Here is a 17098-nt window from a genome sequence, read left to right on the forward strand (position 1 = left end):
AAAACTCTAATCCACCAAAATGGATGATTGATCTTGATGATAACTTGATCAAAGCTTTGATCCAATATAAGATTTACCTCCTTCATGTTTTGATGTTTACAAATTAATAACTTGAATTCCTTGAAAATCAAATAAATAAAAAACAAAAAAACAACAATTGCATCATTTGCATACATACATCCAGGTTGTCCAGAAAACTTATCCTTGTCTATCTCCATCTTCAGAGTTTGTCTGTCTACTGTCAAGCTGATTCCTCCACACAAGTACGGAACTAGAGCCAACGTCAGATTGAGAATGGAATACCAAGAGCAACACAATGCAGAGGTCAGGGTGGAAATTGATGAGTTGAAGTCAGGAATGACCAAGCTCACCGAGATGCTGCAAGTTTTGATTGCTAGAGGAGAACCACCTCAGAAGACTGCCATTGTTAAAGTCTCAAGTGCTGATGTTGACCCTCAACCTACTCAACAACCACCTTCTACATGGCCTGAGTTTGGTTTGCCACCTGGTTACACTCCTCCCTTTGAGAAGACTCCTGGTATTGGTCAGTCTTCACAACTTGTGATTGGTCAAGCTTCAAACCAAGTTTTTCATGCTCCTATCATGACTGAATCTCAGCCTATTGTGCACACTGTTGCTCAGCCTACTTATGTGAATCCTCTATTTGAATATCAAGCTGCCCGTTCCCATAATGGAAGCCAAGGAGATGCTGGAGATATTGAAGATGTCAAAGAGCAGTATCATACTTTAGAAAGGCGCCTGAGAGCCATGGAAGGAAATGATTACTTTGGGGTTGCTGATGAGAGTATGTGTTTGGTTTCCGACTTTGTCATGCCTACAAAATTCATGACTCCTGAGTTTGAGAAATATAAAGGGAACACTTGCCCAAGAAGCCATTTGACCATGTACTATCGCAAGATGGCTGCTTATACCCAGAATGATAAATTGCTTATCCATTGCTTTCAGGATAGTTTGAGTGGAGCTTCGCTGAAATGGTATATGGGGCTTGAGAAGAGTCACATTCATTGCTTCCAAGATCTGACTGATGCTTTCATGAAACAATATAAATATAATTTGGACATGGCACCTGATCGCCGACAACTCCAAAACATGTCTCAAAAAGAGAAAGAATCTTTCAAGGAGTACGCTCAACGCTGGAGAGAGCTAGCTTCTCAAGTAGAGCCACCTTTAGCTGAAAAGGAACTGAATGGCATGTTTATGGACACTCTCTCACCTTTCTTCTGGGAGAAGATGATTGGCAGTGTATCTTCCAACTTCACAGACCTGGTAACTATTGGTCAGAGACTTGAAGAAGGAATCAAGAATGGGAAAGTTACTCATGTTGTTGAATCTTATGGTGGATCGAAGAAACCTTATGGAAACTTCCACAAGAAGAAGGAGAATGAGACTAATGTTGTGTCAGATGACAGAAGGGGATCTCGTCGTAGACCTCAAAATGGTGATCAACCTTATGTAGCTGTTGTTGCTCCTGTGCAAGTTCAAAATGCTAATCAGAATTGCGATAGGACTCACTTTGATCCTATTCCTATGTCTTACACTGAATTGTATCCTGCATTGGTTCATAAAGGGTTGATTACAACAAGAGTTATGCCTCCTCCTCGAAATCCTCCCTCGAAAGGATTCCGACCTGATCTTCATTGTGAATTCCATCAGGGTGGTGCTGGCCATGATTTAGAAGGTTGTTATGCTTTGAAGACTAGAGTTCAAGAGTTGGTTAGATCAAAGATGCTATCTTTCAGGGATATGGGTCCTAATGTTGTCACTAATCCTTTACCAGACCAGAGTGGCTGAAGACAGGTTAAAGAAAATAATCTTCCTAAAGCCAGTGTATCAAGACAGGACAGCTCATCCTCGTCACGGATTAGTCACTAGGCCATGTTTCTTTGCTGTTTGTATTTCCTTTATTGTACTGTTTACTTTTAGACTTTGTTTGCTTTTGAATGGTGATTTTAATGAAATGAGCATTGCATATTTTGAATTCAATATTATCCACTGTGTTTATGTTTATACCTTCTTTTACAAAACTTTTTCTTCCATTTTCTTTCTTTATCAAACTTGTGTTTTATGCAAAGATTGAAGGGAGGATGATGACAACGAAATACCCAAGTTGTTGAACTGTATGCTTTCAAATAAAACTCTGCTGATGATGTATAGGCATTGTTTCAATTCCCAAACAATGGAGAAATAAGGAAGTTAATCCCTTGTCAACCCCTCGAAGCCTTCGAAGTTGGTGTTTCTTTCTGTACGAAAAACCCGCATTTTTAACCTGGGGCAGCGTAGTTCTCAGTTAATTTGGCTGTGCATTCTATTTTAAGAGAATCATTCAGTACACCTTTCAACAAGTGCTTCAATCACAAGCTATCCTCCGCATACATCAAAGAAATGTTGGAGATGCCAATCAAAAGGCAATGAAGGTTCATCAATCATTAAGCAAGGCAGTCACTATCTTTCAAAAAAAAATATGTATAAAAAAAATAGAATCAAAGAAAAGCCTGCTAAGTCAAAATCAAAAGGATGACTTAGGCAAAAAATAAGGGCATCCCGCTGACTGTAAGTTCAAAAATAAACAGTTCAGGCAAAAGTTAGAGATATCAAAAAGAAAAAGATAAAAAAGGAAGTCAATAAAGTCCTCAAACAACACAATGTTGTGACTACCAAAAGGAAGAAGTGACTGCCATCTCAAAAGTTCTCTTTGCTTGTGAACCATCATCATTACAAAGGTGCAATTCCAGAAGTCTCTTGGAACCTGAATGCATGAGTTGAATTAACTGAGTTTTAGGACTGGAGATCATCACGAAGAAGGGGTGGGTACAATCAAATTTTGAGCCTTATATCCTTTGTTTCTAAAACCGTGAACCTGGCCACGTTACAACCTTTAAAAGACCTAATTGAAGCAAGGTTTGTTTGAAAGCATACTACAACAAGGTTGCGTAAGCTGACTCCCATGAGATTTACCAATCATTTGTTTTGATACCATATCCTTGTTTTATCTTTCACTTTGAATGTATTAACCTTTGTGTTTTGACCAGTGATTCCATTTGCTTTACATCAATAACATCATTCCAATATTGATTTTGATTTCAAAAATATGTTTTGAGCATTGCATTAAAATTACCATTCTTGAATGAACATTTTATTTGCAAGTAAGCACTCATTTTTCAGGAAGTTCAAACAGTCGAGAAACTTGATCAGTGGTCCTATCAGGGGCACGTTACTTCAAGATCCTGTTGTTCAGATGTTCAATCAAGTCTTGTTGATCAGAATATCATTTCAAGACTTATACTGGGGCAAGCCATCCCAACATGCATTTCAAGAACTGAAGCCATGATCAGTTCATCCCAAATACAGTTCAGCTGAAGCCATGATCAGTTAACTTGCAACAATTAGTCAATAAGGGGCAATCTTCTTCAGTAATCCCCAAGCAACTTTATCAGCCCTTCTCAGAGGATCACCAGTCTGATACAGTTACCAATGTGACAAGAAGTGTGTCCAAGCATCTTCTTCATAAGCAGAGTTGGCAGAGCTCCCGTGTTGAGGAATCAGAGTTCCTACCGTGCCTCACAAAAGAGTTTACCTCAATCGTCACAAATTATTGCGTTGCATTAAGCATTCATAATGCATAGAAAATTTAACATCATGCATAGAAAAAAATTCATACTCATTTACATTCTTCCGAGATCTTGTTGTTATCAACATCTTACCTTGAGATCAAAGTCCAACTCACTTGGCACCTACCAAAAACAGATACTTGTTTGTCTTCTCCGTCTAGTGCTATTCCTAGATGTCTCATTTCTTCTTTCAGTGCAATTCCTGAAAGATGTTTCTTATCTCTTCTTTCTTTCAGTGCCATTCCTGAAAGATGTTTCTCACTTTATTCAGTGCCATTCCTGGATATTGTGATTTCTTACCTCATTCAGTGCCATTCCTGAGTGTTGTGATTCTTCTTTCTTTCAGTGCCATTCCTGAAAGATATCTCTCACCTTATTCAGTGCTGTTCCTGGATATTGTGATTTCTTACCTCATTCAGTGCCATTCCTGAGTGTTGTGATTCTTCTTTCTGTCAGTGCCATTCCTGAAAGATGTTTCTCACCTTATTTAGTGCCATTCCTGGATATCGTGATTTTCTCACTTCATTCAATGCTATTCTCGAATGTTGTGATCTTCACTTTATTCACTGCTATTCTTAAATATCGTGATTCCTTTATCTAGTGCCATTCCTGGATATTCATTTTCTCACTTCATTCAATGCTATTCTCGGATGTTGTGATCTTCACTTTATTCGCTGCTATTCTTGAATATCGTGATTCCTTTATCTAGTGCCATTCCTGGATATTCATTTTCTCACTTCATTCAATGCTATTCTCGGATGTTGTGATCTTCACTTTATTCACTGCTATTCTTGAATATCGTGATTCTTTTATCTAGTGCCATTCCTGGATGTCCTTTCCAAATTCAGTCATGTTTTTGGGAGCTTCTGTTTACTGTCTCTTTCTCCCGTGAAGTCCAAGTTTTATTCCTGGATAACACACACCTTTTCCCCAGTGGAGTCCTTTCTCATCCCCCAGTGGTGTTATATTTCTCTCTATTCCATAATCATACTTGATGCATCCATTAGCATCACATTATACCTTAGGTTCAAAAACTGTGTGTTTTATATTTAAGTCTCTTTAATCACGTCGAGCTGAGGATTTTAACCCTCACATCTCCGGATAGAAGAAACTTAAATAGGGGCATCTGTCATACCTCAATTTTTGACCCTAAGATCATACATCATTTGCATTTCAATCATCAATCAAGATCACAATCTTGAGGTATCATTTTGTCTCTGAGGGGAATCACCAAGCACTTCTAGCTTTTTATTTGTTTTATACTAACCAAAATCCAAAAATATGTATTTTGCCTCTTTTGTTTATATTTTACAGGTAAAAGATCGAGCAAGAACCAAAACAGTGCAAGAAAGAAAGTTTTTGAAAATTTTGCTGTGGAAATCGATTTCCTACAGAGGGAAATCGATTTCCTGAAACGAAATTTGAAAAAAAAGAGGGAAGCATGACATCATTTTGGCACCAAACACACTTTCTTTGATCATTTTACCAATTTTCCACCCCACCAAAATTAATCCCTTTCATTAAACCCACTTAAACCCCATTTTACCATTTTTACCATTTAAATACCATTTAAACACCAAATAAACACAAGCTAATTACCAAATGCAAAAAGACCAAACTACCACTACTCTTGCTCCCATCCTATAAATAGAGGTCTCTACTCCCTCATTTCACTAGCTTGGAGAGCCAAAAAATTGCTTGCAAATTCATTTCTCACCCTTTCCAAAACCCTCACCCAAAGTTCATTTTCATAGAATTAGTGAGATTCACATTGAATCTTACTAGTTTTGAACTAAACCTCCTACATTTCTCTCTTTTCTTTGTTGGTTCATCTCCAATTTTGAAGGATCTACACACTTTGTGCTTGTTCTTGAAGTTACTCCAACAATTTGGTTCAAGAATTGGTAAATTCCTAAACTCTAAGATGTAGATCTTTCTTGCTTGTGTTTAATGCATCTTTGATGCTATATTGGTCCTATTTGATGGTGAATTAATGGAAAATTCGTGCTCCAATTGATATGTGATCATAAGGTGTTTGTATGTTTGCTTAAGTCAAGTTTTATGCTTCCTAATGCTGATTTTTTGAAAACTGCGTGCAGGAAATCGATTTCCCTCTGTAGGAAATCGATTTCCACCTTGTTTTTATGCCAATTTTGAACTCTGCACTCAGGAAATCGATTTCCTACAGAGGTAAATCGATTTCCAGTGAGGCAGAATGCTTGTTTTTTGCTATTTTTGACTTGTTTTTGGTTCTAACTCTTCTTCTACTCCATTCTTTTGATATTTTCTTTGAATCACAAATTAGAAGCCTAATTTCTCTCTAATATCAATGGACTTAGGGCGTCGATAGGATGAGAATCCAAATTCGCAAAATTAAGTGATTGAAATTATGGATGAAAGGAGCTTTTAATGTGGTTCCATCTTTTGCTTCTTTTTATTTTGATCGATGAAAGTCTTAATACCTTGAGAATTCTTATGGATTCTTGGTAAAGACTAGATCGCTCCCTATTTTTCTTTTCGTGCGGTATTGCTTTCGGAGAGTGATCTACATATCGCTTCTCTCGCATGCATTAGCACATAAAGTTTTGACCGGCCTCGTTGTAGGGTGATTTCTACATAAATCACTTGGCGATCTGTGTAACATAGCGCAATATTTCGTGTCCCGAATAAAAAAAGATCAAACATGGAAGAGAATTGTATGCGGTTGATTTATGACTTATGGAAGTTTATCGTGTAGTCGCTATGATTTTATCAAGCTTCTGATAAATGTCCATTGAATTTAAATCCGAGAACATCCTTCACTCACCATCGATCTTTATTACTAACTTTGATAACATACTTGACAAGTTTCAAGATGGTTATCTTTAACATCTAACAACTAACTTTAATTTCCGCACTTTATTATATTGCTCTTTATATTTCTCGCTTTATCGCTTTATTTTATCATTTCATCATATTTACATTCCGCTATTTTCTCTTTGTCCATTTGGACGTTTATATTCCGCTATTTTTTCTTTGTCCATTTGGACGTATCATTTATATTCCGCTATTTTTTCTTTGTCCATTTGGACGTATCGTTTATGTTTCCGCTATTTTCTTTTTGTCCACTTGGACCATACTTTACTTTTACGCTAAAACACTAATAAACAACAAAATCTAAAAAACGCTTAAGGCTCTCTTTCGGACTATTGGTTACTATCCCGAGCATTATGGAGATTTGGACTTATGGACTTAGTACCTCTGGACCCTTATTCCGTTATTACTCTGCTGTTATTCTGTCTGTCTGGCATTGGATTGTTGTCTGTTTGTATATGCAGGTATTTCCTTGAAAGTCCTTGATGGCTAATTCCAAGGCATTGATATAAGGATTTTACCCGAAAACAACCGTTACTCTGCCCGATTTTCGTCAGAATTTTAATGTACTTAATGCAAAGTGGTGCTAAAGATAATAAGTTCATCTGGATCCCCAAGTGATAATGTTTTTGTTTAGTGTCGATATTCCAAAGGATGGGAAATCTACCTTGACTCATAATGTCAAGTGTTGGCTTCTTAGTTCGGTCAGACCGTTCTTTTCCTTAGCTTTTATTTTACGCAATAGGATAGCCTCTTCATCTCCTCCCCTTCTTTAATTTTCAAAATCTTCTCTCTTTTTACAAAACCTTCTTATGTTTGCAACCTTTTCAAAATCTTTCTTAAAAAATATCTTTTGCCCTTAGTGGCCTTTTTCTTCAAAAAGTTTAGACACGACTAATTGTCGAAACGAGTGGCAATACCCCACGATTTTGAAATTGATTGATATAATGAGATCTTTTCCGCGTGAGAGAGCTAGTGGCATACTCGTCGATTTCTATCCGAGTTGGAGCCCTTCTTTCATTTGCGATGCAAAGAACTCATTTGTTCTCATGCTCAAGATCAATGGCTGAGTATTTCTCTCCGACGACGATAAAGTGTTTATTCGTTTTTTAAACGTTTTCCCTTTTAAGCGGAACTACATTAGCTCTGACTTCTCCATTGCACTGAGGAGGTATGTAGGCACAAGGCTTAATGTCTTTCCGAGCTTATTTTAAAAATAAAACAAACCCTTTTTAGCACACACACAACACAGATTTTCAAAAAGGTTCCTGTGGAGTACCACAGATATGAGGGGTGTTGTCGCTACCGCGAAAAATAGAATCAGAGTCGCCACTAATATATTTATCCCATCAAGGGAAAGGAATACCAGGAAACCTAACTCAAAATAAGAACAAGGTCTTTCGACCAGAGAACAGGGCACGGGAGTCGGTTACGCGAGGGGAAGGTGTTAGCACCCCTCACGCCCATCGTACTCGATGGTATCCACCTATGTTTGTCTCTATCTAAAGGGTGTATCTATGTCTAAACCTAAATGCGAATGAATGCTAAAGAAATACGGGGAAAAGAAGGAATTATTTACAAGTGTGCTCGCTTAGGCCCCGCGACCCAATGCCTACGTATCCCTTACAAGGAATCAGAGCGACCGTAGTTCGGCTCATGATTTTCTGTTTGTTTTGTATTAACATATTTAATTAATTAATTAATTAAAAAAACGAAAAAAAGGGAAAGAAAGAGGATTAGGGTTACCTCTTGCGACGCATAAACTTCTTGAACACAGTCTCCTTCCCCTTCATACGGCGCACGACGGAGGTTTACCACTTCACCGGAGTTTTGACGACGCACGGCGGAGGACATCGACCTTCTCTGACTCTCCATCTCCTCTCAAATTCTGAATCAAACTCTCTTTGCCCTAATCTCTTACTCTCTTGCGAACATATAATCAGAAGCAAAGATTCTTCGCCGATCGATGCTTTCCTTCCCCTTCAGATTCACGCGAAATGTAATGCAATAGTCGGAAAGGTTAACCAATCGGAGACATCCGATGCTTCTTCAAGTTCGACCTAGAGTAATCCGATAATCTTCGTTCGATTCTTCTTCTTCTGAGTCACGATTCCTTGTTCTGAAGCTTGCGAATCTTGTGACGATAATGGTGAAGGTGAGGGTGTATGGCTGTAGTTGAGTGAAGAACCGATGGAGGAGCTTGGATGAATCGTTTGAAGGTTGAAGAATTTTTCTGAAGAATTGATTCCCGGTGATTGAAGATGATAGTTGCTAAAGCGTGGTGGATTGAAGAGGTCGAGAGAGAAAGATCGAATTGTCAGAGGGAGTGACGAATCGTGAAGGTTGAAGATGAGATCACAAAGTTTGTTACAGGTTGTTTCAATTCTCTTTTAGATTTTTCTACTCCAATTTCTGTTATGCCTTTTCCTGTTATGAACCTCTGTTGTGAACTTCTTTTTTTGCTTGATTATGGTTGATGATGAAGAAGAATGAGAGGTGGTGAAGACGTTGAATTCAGAAGATTGGAGGAGATGAAGTTTGTGAAGAGTGGAAGAAGATCGATGATGAAGATTATGCAAAGAGAGGATGAAGGTGGGAGAGAAAGGTTATGGTGATGAAGTGAAGAGAGTGATGATGAATGAATGGTGGAGGTTTGTGGAGAAATGGTGAAGACTGTGAAATAATGGATCGAGGGTGTGTGAAATATGATGGAGAGAGGAAGAATGTGAAGAGAGCTGAATTGAAGAATGTGGTTCTGTTTATAGAGGTGAGTTCCTTCTTCTGATTTTTCTGTTTTGATTCAGTTATGAATTTGTTATAGGTGACTGATAGGTAGTTAGGAATCGGTTAGGCTTGCTAGGAAATTCTGTTTTTTCTGTTATGAGTTAGTTGCAAATGGTAGCTATAAGTGGATGGTTCTGTTTTGAATTCTGTTAGTGAATCAAATAGAACAGTTGGTTAGTAATATGCTCACTAGGGAGATTGAATGAAGGTAGTTAGAGAGGTTGGAATTCTGTTAGGGAGTTAGGTTCTGTTAGGAACGGTTTATTGGTTAGTGCAGTATGTGAAAATGGTTTGGTTTAGGAACGAGATGGAGTTAGTTATATTTCTATTGGGATTCTGTTTCAGTTAGTTATGTTTGACAGTTAGAGAGTGAGAAAGAGTTATAAGCTGTTAGAAATTGTTAACTGTTAATAGGCTGTTAGTGATAGCTTTTGGAAATGGTTTAGTTTTGATTGAATGGTTTAATGTATGGTATGTTTATGAATTGGTTTAGAAATGTGTAGGCTGCTTTGGGATAACAAAAATCGGAACTGAATTGAATATGGTATGCGGTGTTAACCGTTGCGGTCTTTCTGATTTTTTGTTGCTGCTTTCTTCTCAATTTTTCTGGTGTAATGCTGTTGCGTTTTGTGTAGGAACCGGTTTTTGTTCTAATCTTCTGTTCTGAACAGGTGCAGGTTCGGACTTGGTTCTTCAGTAGAAGGTCGAGAAAGAATACCATTACAAATCTCATTGGCCGGCTCTGAAGCATGATAATTGGATGTACTGAGCCAAAGTGACGAACCATAGAACTTATAGGTTTTGGCAGCATAGGTTTATGTCTTGAAACTTGTTTCCTTTTGTATTTTTCTTTCATGTAGTATATGAATTTTGTAATGGACTGGATTTGGAACATGAAATGTATAATGATTTTTGGTAATGAATTTTGTATGAAATTTTGATATAAACATGGAAATGATGAATGAATGTATGTACTTGGTTTTGAGTACAACCCATGGATGAAACTTTGAGTGGATTATCTTGACTTGATGAATGAATTCAATGAAAAACCTTAAATGACTTTGTATTTCCATTTCAAATCTTTGCATAGCAAACCTGAATTCAACCTCTAACACGATTCCCTTTGCATCACAATCAACAAATCAATGAGAGAATTGATAAAACTTTGATCACAAGCAATCCACAACCTTATTTCTTGTATCATGTATCTAGTATCTTAGCTCAAATTAATTTCTCAATGAACAAGATGCCTTGAACCAAATTCGAATAATAAGGTCAATTAAATCATCAAATTCATCCTCAAATCATCGTGACTTTAATTCAATCCCGATCCCTCAATTCAAACCAAACCACCAACCAATTACGTATAGTGGCGCCTTGAACACAATGAACCCACAAGTCTAATTCTCACACCATGACATGCATTGTACTTCAATCCGACATAACAACAATTCTTTGAGGAATTCTTGAGGAAGATAAGAATTGGAGCGCATAAGAACACCTCAACCTGAAAACCACTGAATCTCAGTTGAATTAACGATTGTAGCCACTGCGCATAAGAACCATAGTCCTCTTGCCCTTGATGAGTCTTCATAGAGAAAAACCTTGTAGCTTTAGGAGAAAGAAGTCCATCATGAACGACCATACAAGAACCCTAGCTTCCAAGATCCTCGATCCCAAGCCAAATTTATTGATTAATGATGCATGAATTTGTTAATGCTCTAATGAAGGTATGCAGATGAAATGAGAAGCTTAAGCCAATTAGAAATAAATATGTGGGCAAATTTTGGGGTGCAACAGGTGCTTAAAACCTTCCCCTTGTATAATCAACACCCGTACCTAAGATCTCTTCTTTTTTGTTTTAAAAACAAACTTTGGGTTTTCTTCGTTCTTTTCCCTTTTCCTTTGGAAATAATAAAGCGCGGTGGCGACTTTCACTGAAATATTGAGTCGAGTCAATCCTATGGCTTTGATCTCAGATTTTCCCCGCTACAGAAAAAATGGCGACTTTCACTGAAATATTGAGTCGAGTCAATCCTATGGCTTTGATCTCAGATTTTCCCCGCTACACCATTGCTCTTCAGAAACAGACATAAGGCAAGTCACCTTCTGCTTCTCAAGATCTGAAAGATCAATCTTATAAATGTTGTCCTTTCTCTTGCCTGTAAATAGGATTGAGCCATCCTTCTGACTTACAGCCTTGCAAGACTTTTAATTGAAGATTATGTCATAACCATTGTCACTTAATTGACTTATGGACAATAAGTTATGCGCTAATCCTTCTACAAGAAGTACATTAGTTATGGAAGGAGAGTTACCAATACTTATGGTTCCAGAGCCAATGATCTTGCCCTTCTGATCTCCTCCAAACTTGACTTCTCCACCAGATTTAAGCACCAGGTCTTGGAACATAGACCTTCTTCCCGTCATGTGTCGCGAGCACCCAGAGTCGAGGTACCATGACATTTTGTGCTTTGTCTTCTTTGCTGCTAAGGATATCTGCAACAGAAATTATCTTCTCCTTAGGTACCCACAATTTCTTGGGTCCTTTCTTGTTAGTTTTCCTCAAGTTTTGATTGAACTTGGGTTTAGCATGATAAGTAACAGGAGGAACAGCATGATATTCTTTAGGTTTGGCAGCATGATATTTTTTAGATTGTGTCACATGCTTCTTGGTGTGTGAAGTGTTAAAACTTTTGGCATGTGAAGTGAGCCTAATATCATGTGAGTGGCCATATTTGAACTGATCATACAATGGCTTGTATGTGATTTTCAAATCATCAACAGGTTCAAATTTTTGTGAGGTATCACCCTCATAGCCAACGCCAATCCTTTTGTTTCCAGAAACACCATATATCATAGAAGCAAGATGACTTCTGCCAATACTTCTAGATAGAAACTTCCTGAAGCTCGAGTCATATTCTTTCAGAATATGATTGAGACTAGGAATGGATTTTTCTGATTCAGAAGGAGATCCAATATCTTTGGATAATTTTAAAACTTTTTCCTTCAGTTCAGAATTTTCCACTTCCAGCTTCTTAGTTTCAAATTCAAATAGCTTTTTCAGCTTTTTGTATTTGATACTAAGATGAGCCTTGAGTTCCAGAAGTTCAGTTAAACTGGAAACTAACTCTTCTCTAGATAGTTCAGAAAATACCTCTTCAATCTGATTCTGATGTAGATTCTGATCCATCGTCCACTGTGGCCATCAGTGCAAAGTTTGCTTGCTCGCCTTCAGAGTCTGATTCTGATTCTGAATCATCCCATGTTGTCATAAGACCTTTCTTCTTATGAAACTTCTTCTTGGGATTCTCCTTCTGAAGTTTTGGACATTCATTCTTGAAGTGTCCAAGCTCATTGCACTCATTGCAGATGACCTTCTTCTTGTTAGATCTTCTGCCTCCAGAAGATTCTCCTCTTTCAGGCTTCTTTGAACTTCTGAAGCTCTTGAACTTCCTTTGCTTGCTCTTCCACAGATGGTTTACCCTTCTGGAGATCATGGACAATTCATCTTCTTCTTCTGATTCTGATTCTTCAGAATCTACTTCTTCAGCCTGAAAAGTGTTAGTGCATTTTTTATAGTTAGATTTTAACGCAATAGACTTACCTTTCTTCTGAGGTTCATTAGCATCCAGCTCAATTTCATGACTCCTCATAGCACTGATCAATTCCTCAAGAGAGACTTCTTTCAGATTCTTGGCAATTTTGAAAGCAGTCACCATAGGACCCCATCTTCTTGGCAAGCTTCTGATGATCTTCTTGACATGATCAGCCCTTGTGTATCCCTTGTCAAGAACTCTCAATCCAGCAGTTAGCGTTTGAAATCTTGAGAACATCTTCTCAATGTTTTCATCATCCTCCATCTTGAAGGCTTCATATTTCTGGATCAAAGCTAGAGCTTTAGTCTCCTTGACTTGGGCATTTCCTTCATGGGTCATTTTCAATGACTCATATATGTCATAGGCAGTTTCCCTGTTAGATATCTTCTCATATTCAGCATGAGAGATAGCATTCAGCAAAACAGTCCTACACTTATGATGATTTTTGAATTGCTTCTTTTGATCATCATTCATTTCTTGTCTTGTAAGCCTTACGACAATAGCTTTCACTGGATGTTTGTAACCATCCATCAGCAAATCCCATAAGTCACCATCTAGACCAAGGAAGTAACTTTCAAGTTTATCTTTCTAGTATTCAAAGTTTTCACCATCAAATACTTGTGGTCTAGTGTAACCATTGTTACCATTTCCATTGTATTGCTCAGCAGAGCCAGATGTAGATGTATTTGTTGGATTTTCACCAGACATCTTGACTTAAGCGTTTTTCTCTTCCTGGATCTTTTCTAAACACGGTTAAGTGCTTGCACCTTAGAACCGGCGCTCTGATGCCAATTGAAGGATAGAAAAACACTTAGAAAGGGGGGGGTTTGAATAAGTGTAGCTTTAAAACTTGTAAGATAAAAACAATTTGCACAATGATTTTTATCCTGGTTCGTTGTTAACTAAACTACTCCAGTCCACCCCCTTGGAGTGATTTACCTCACCTGAGGATTTAATCCACTAATCACACAAGATTACAATGGTTTTCCACTTAGACAACTTCTAAGTCTTCTATAGTATACTGATCACAACCTGATCACTCTAGGAACAATCTGCTTAGATACCTTCTAAGACTTTCTAGAGTATACTGATCAACAACCTGATCACTCTAGTTCTTACAACTTAATGTAAACAAATTCTAAGAGTTACAATGCTTCTTATAACGCTATAATCACAACTGTGATATTTCTCTTAAAGTTTAAGCTTAATCTCACTAAGATATTACAACAGCAATAAGTGAGGTTGAAGATGAAGTTTGAGAGCTTTTGAATTGAACAGCGTTTCAGCGTTTTTGGATCGAATGTTATGTTCAAAGTTCGTAACCTTGCTTCTCATCAGAACTTCATATTTATAGGCGTTTGAGAAGATGACCGTTGGGAGCATTTAATGCTTTGCGTGATCCGTACATCATTGCATTTAATGTTTCACTCTTTTGTCAACTACCTCGAGCCTTGCTTTCGCTGTGTCTACTGACGTTGCCTTTAATAGCTTTCAACGTTCCTTTTGTCAGTCAGCGTAGCCTGCCAGCTAGTACTTGCTTCTGATCTGATGTTTGTGTAAACAACATTTGAATATCATCAGAGTCAAACAGCTTGGTGCAGAGCATCTTCTTGTCTTCTGACCTTGAAGTGCTTCTGAGCGTGATACCATGAGAACTTCAGTGCTTCTGCTTCTGATCTCAAGTTCTTCTGATGCTTCCATAGACCATGTTCTGATTCTGCTTGACCATCTTCTGATGTCTTGCCAGACTATGTTCTGATGTTGCATGTTGAACCTTCTGAGTCAGTGCTTCTTGCGCTGATTTTGTGCATACTCTTTATATAATTCCTGAAATGGAAATTGCATAGTATTAGAGTACCACATTATCTCATACAAAATTCATATACATTGTTATCATCAAAACTAAGAATATTGATCAGAACAAATCTTGTTCTAACACTATGTTCTTAATAATGTTTTAAAAGTTGAATTGAATATATTTTTTTTTTACCAAAGAAAAATCAACTCATATCATTAATAAGTAAAGATGCAATACAAGGAGGTGCCAAATGAAAGAAACTACGCCTAGTCCAAGAGTCGGCCGCCTTCGTTATGCCGTGAGCAACCGAGTTCGCTTGGCGTTTTACACACTTTACCTCAAAGTTAGGACAATTAAACAATAAACTACGAATAGACGAGATAATAGCACTAAAATCGGAGGACTTAACAAAAACCTTACGAATAGCATGAACCGTATTTTGGGAATCACTCTCAAAGGTAACATTCGCTAAATTAAGATCAATCGCAATCTGGATAGCTTCTTTGAGAGCCAACGCTTCCGCTTCTAGAGTTGGGAATGAAACAAAATCCCAAGCTGCACCGGCATAAACAAAATTTCCCATGTGGTCTCTTATACACCAACCTCTATTAGTGGTACCCCGATTAACATTAAAGCCCGCATCAACGTTTCATTTCAACCTACCAATTAACGGTGGATTCCAAATCAAAATAGGTTGATGTGTTTGCTCCCGGACGCTACTTTCTTGAGCCATAAACCATTCTTGCCAACTACAAAAAGCATTCAACCCAAGTTTAGAATACGCCTCACTTTCATTATTCCAAATCATGTTATTACGATTTCTCCAAAGAATGTCTATCAACATAGCGACTCTCCCCGCCACCATACTATCCTTCTGACTACAGATATCCAGAATAAGAGAAGAAGTGTCATGGAAAGTATGAAAACGGGAATCAATAATATGAGACAAACCTGTTGTATGCCAACTCTGGTTCGTAATATTACACCCGAAGAAGACATGCCAAGAGTCTTCCATTTGATGAAGACATAACAGACACTCTAACGGGCAAGAAACATGATATTGTTGCAACCTTGTTCTAGTCGGTAAAAAATCCCGACAAATCCTCCTGAGAAGGTGTTTAACTCTGGGTGGTGCCTTGATATTCCAAAGACTACGCCAATCTCCATTCACTCCGCTGAAACCCGACTTTCCATGCTCATTTAACCACAGTCTATACCCCGACCGAACACTATAGCAACCATTTTGCTCCTCTTTCCAAACCCATTTGTCTTCCAAGACGTCATCCACCAACGAAGTTTGGATAATATCCTTCACAGCTACAAAATCAAACAAGTCCCGAATTAAAGGTATGTTCCAAAATTTTCCATTATTGGACAATAAGTCGTTAACAGTGAGATCATACACACCTTGTCGTTGAGGACCTTTCACCATTCCTCCACTCTCTCCTCTAATCCACGAGGCACCCATCACAGGTATATTCCTACCATCACCAATACTCCACCTACACCCAAGAGTTAAAAGCTTTCGAGCTTGCCAAATACTTCTCCACACAAAGCTAGGATTATTACACAAATTAGCATCAAAAAACGACGTATGAGGATAATACCTTGCTTTATAGATTCTGGAAACCAGCGAGTGGGGCTTAGACAAGAGATGCCACCCTCTCTTAGCCACCATAGCCATATTAAAGGACTTAAGATCACGAAAACCTAACCCACATTCGAACTTAGCACCTGCCATTCTATCCCACGACATCCACCTGGTACAGTTTCGCTCACCACCACCTCCCCACCAAAAAGAATTAAACATTTTCTCAATGTCAGAAACAATACCCTCTGGGAGAATAAATAGGCTCATAATATAGGTAGGGATAGATTGAAGAACCGATTTAATCATCACTTCCTTCCCAGCTTTAGAAATCGGTCTATCTCTCCACGAATTAATCTTCTTCCAAATTCTATCCTTCACATAACCAAAAGTGGCCTTCTTACTCCTACCTATCAGGGACGGTAGTCCCAAATAGGTACCCGTACCAAGAACATGACGAACCCCCATGATACTAGCCAGATCCTCCTGAGCAGGTATACTGATATTCCTGCTAAAAAACACCTCAGATTTGGAAAGGTTAATGTCTTGACCTGACGCATCAGCATAAAGATTAAGAATCTCCATAATATTGTGAACTTCAGTGAGATTTTCCCTGCAAAATAAAAAATAATCGTCGGCAAAAAGCAGGTGAGACACACTGGGTGCTCCTCTGCAAATTTGGACCCCGTGAAGATCCCCGCTAGCGACAGCTTTCCTGACCAGAGCCGAAAGACCTTCAGTAACAAGAATAAAGAGATACGGGGAAAGAGGATCCCCCTGTCTCAAGCCTCTCCTTGGCGTAATTGGACCAACACTTTCTGCATTCACAAGCACAGAGTAATTCACC

Source organism: Vicia villosa, linkage group LG5 (genome assembly GCF_029867415.1).
Source record: "Vicia villosa cultivar HV-30 ecotype Madison, WI linkage group LG5, Vvil1.0, whole genome shotgun sequence".
Taxonomy (NCBI): Eukaryota; Viridiplantae; Streptophyta; class Magnoliopsida; order Fabales; family Fabaceae; genus Vicia; species Vicia villosa.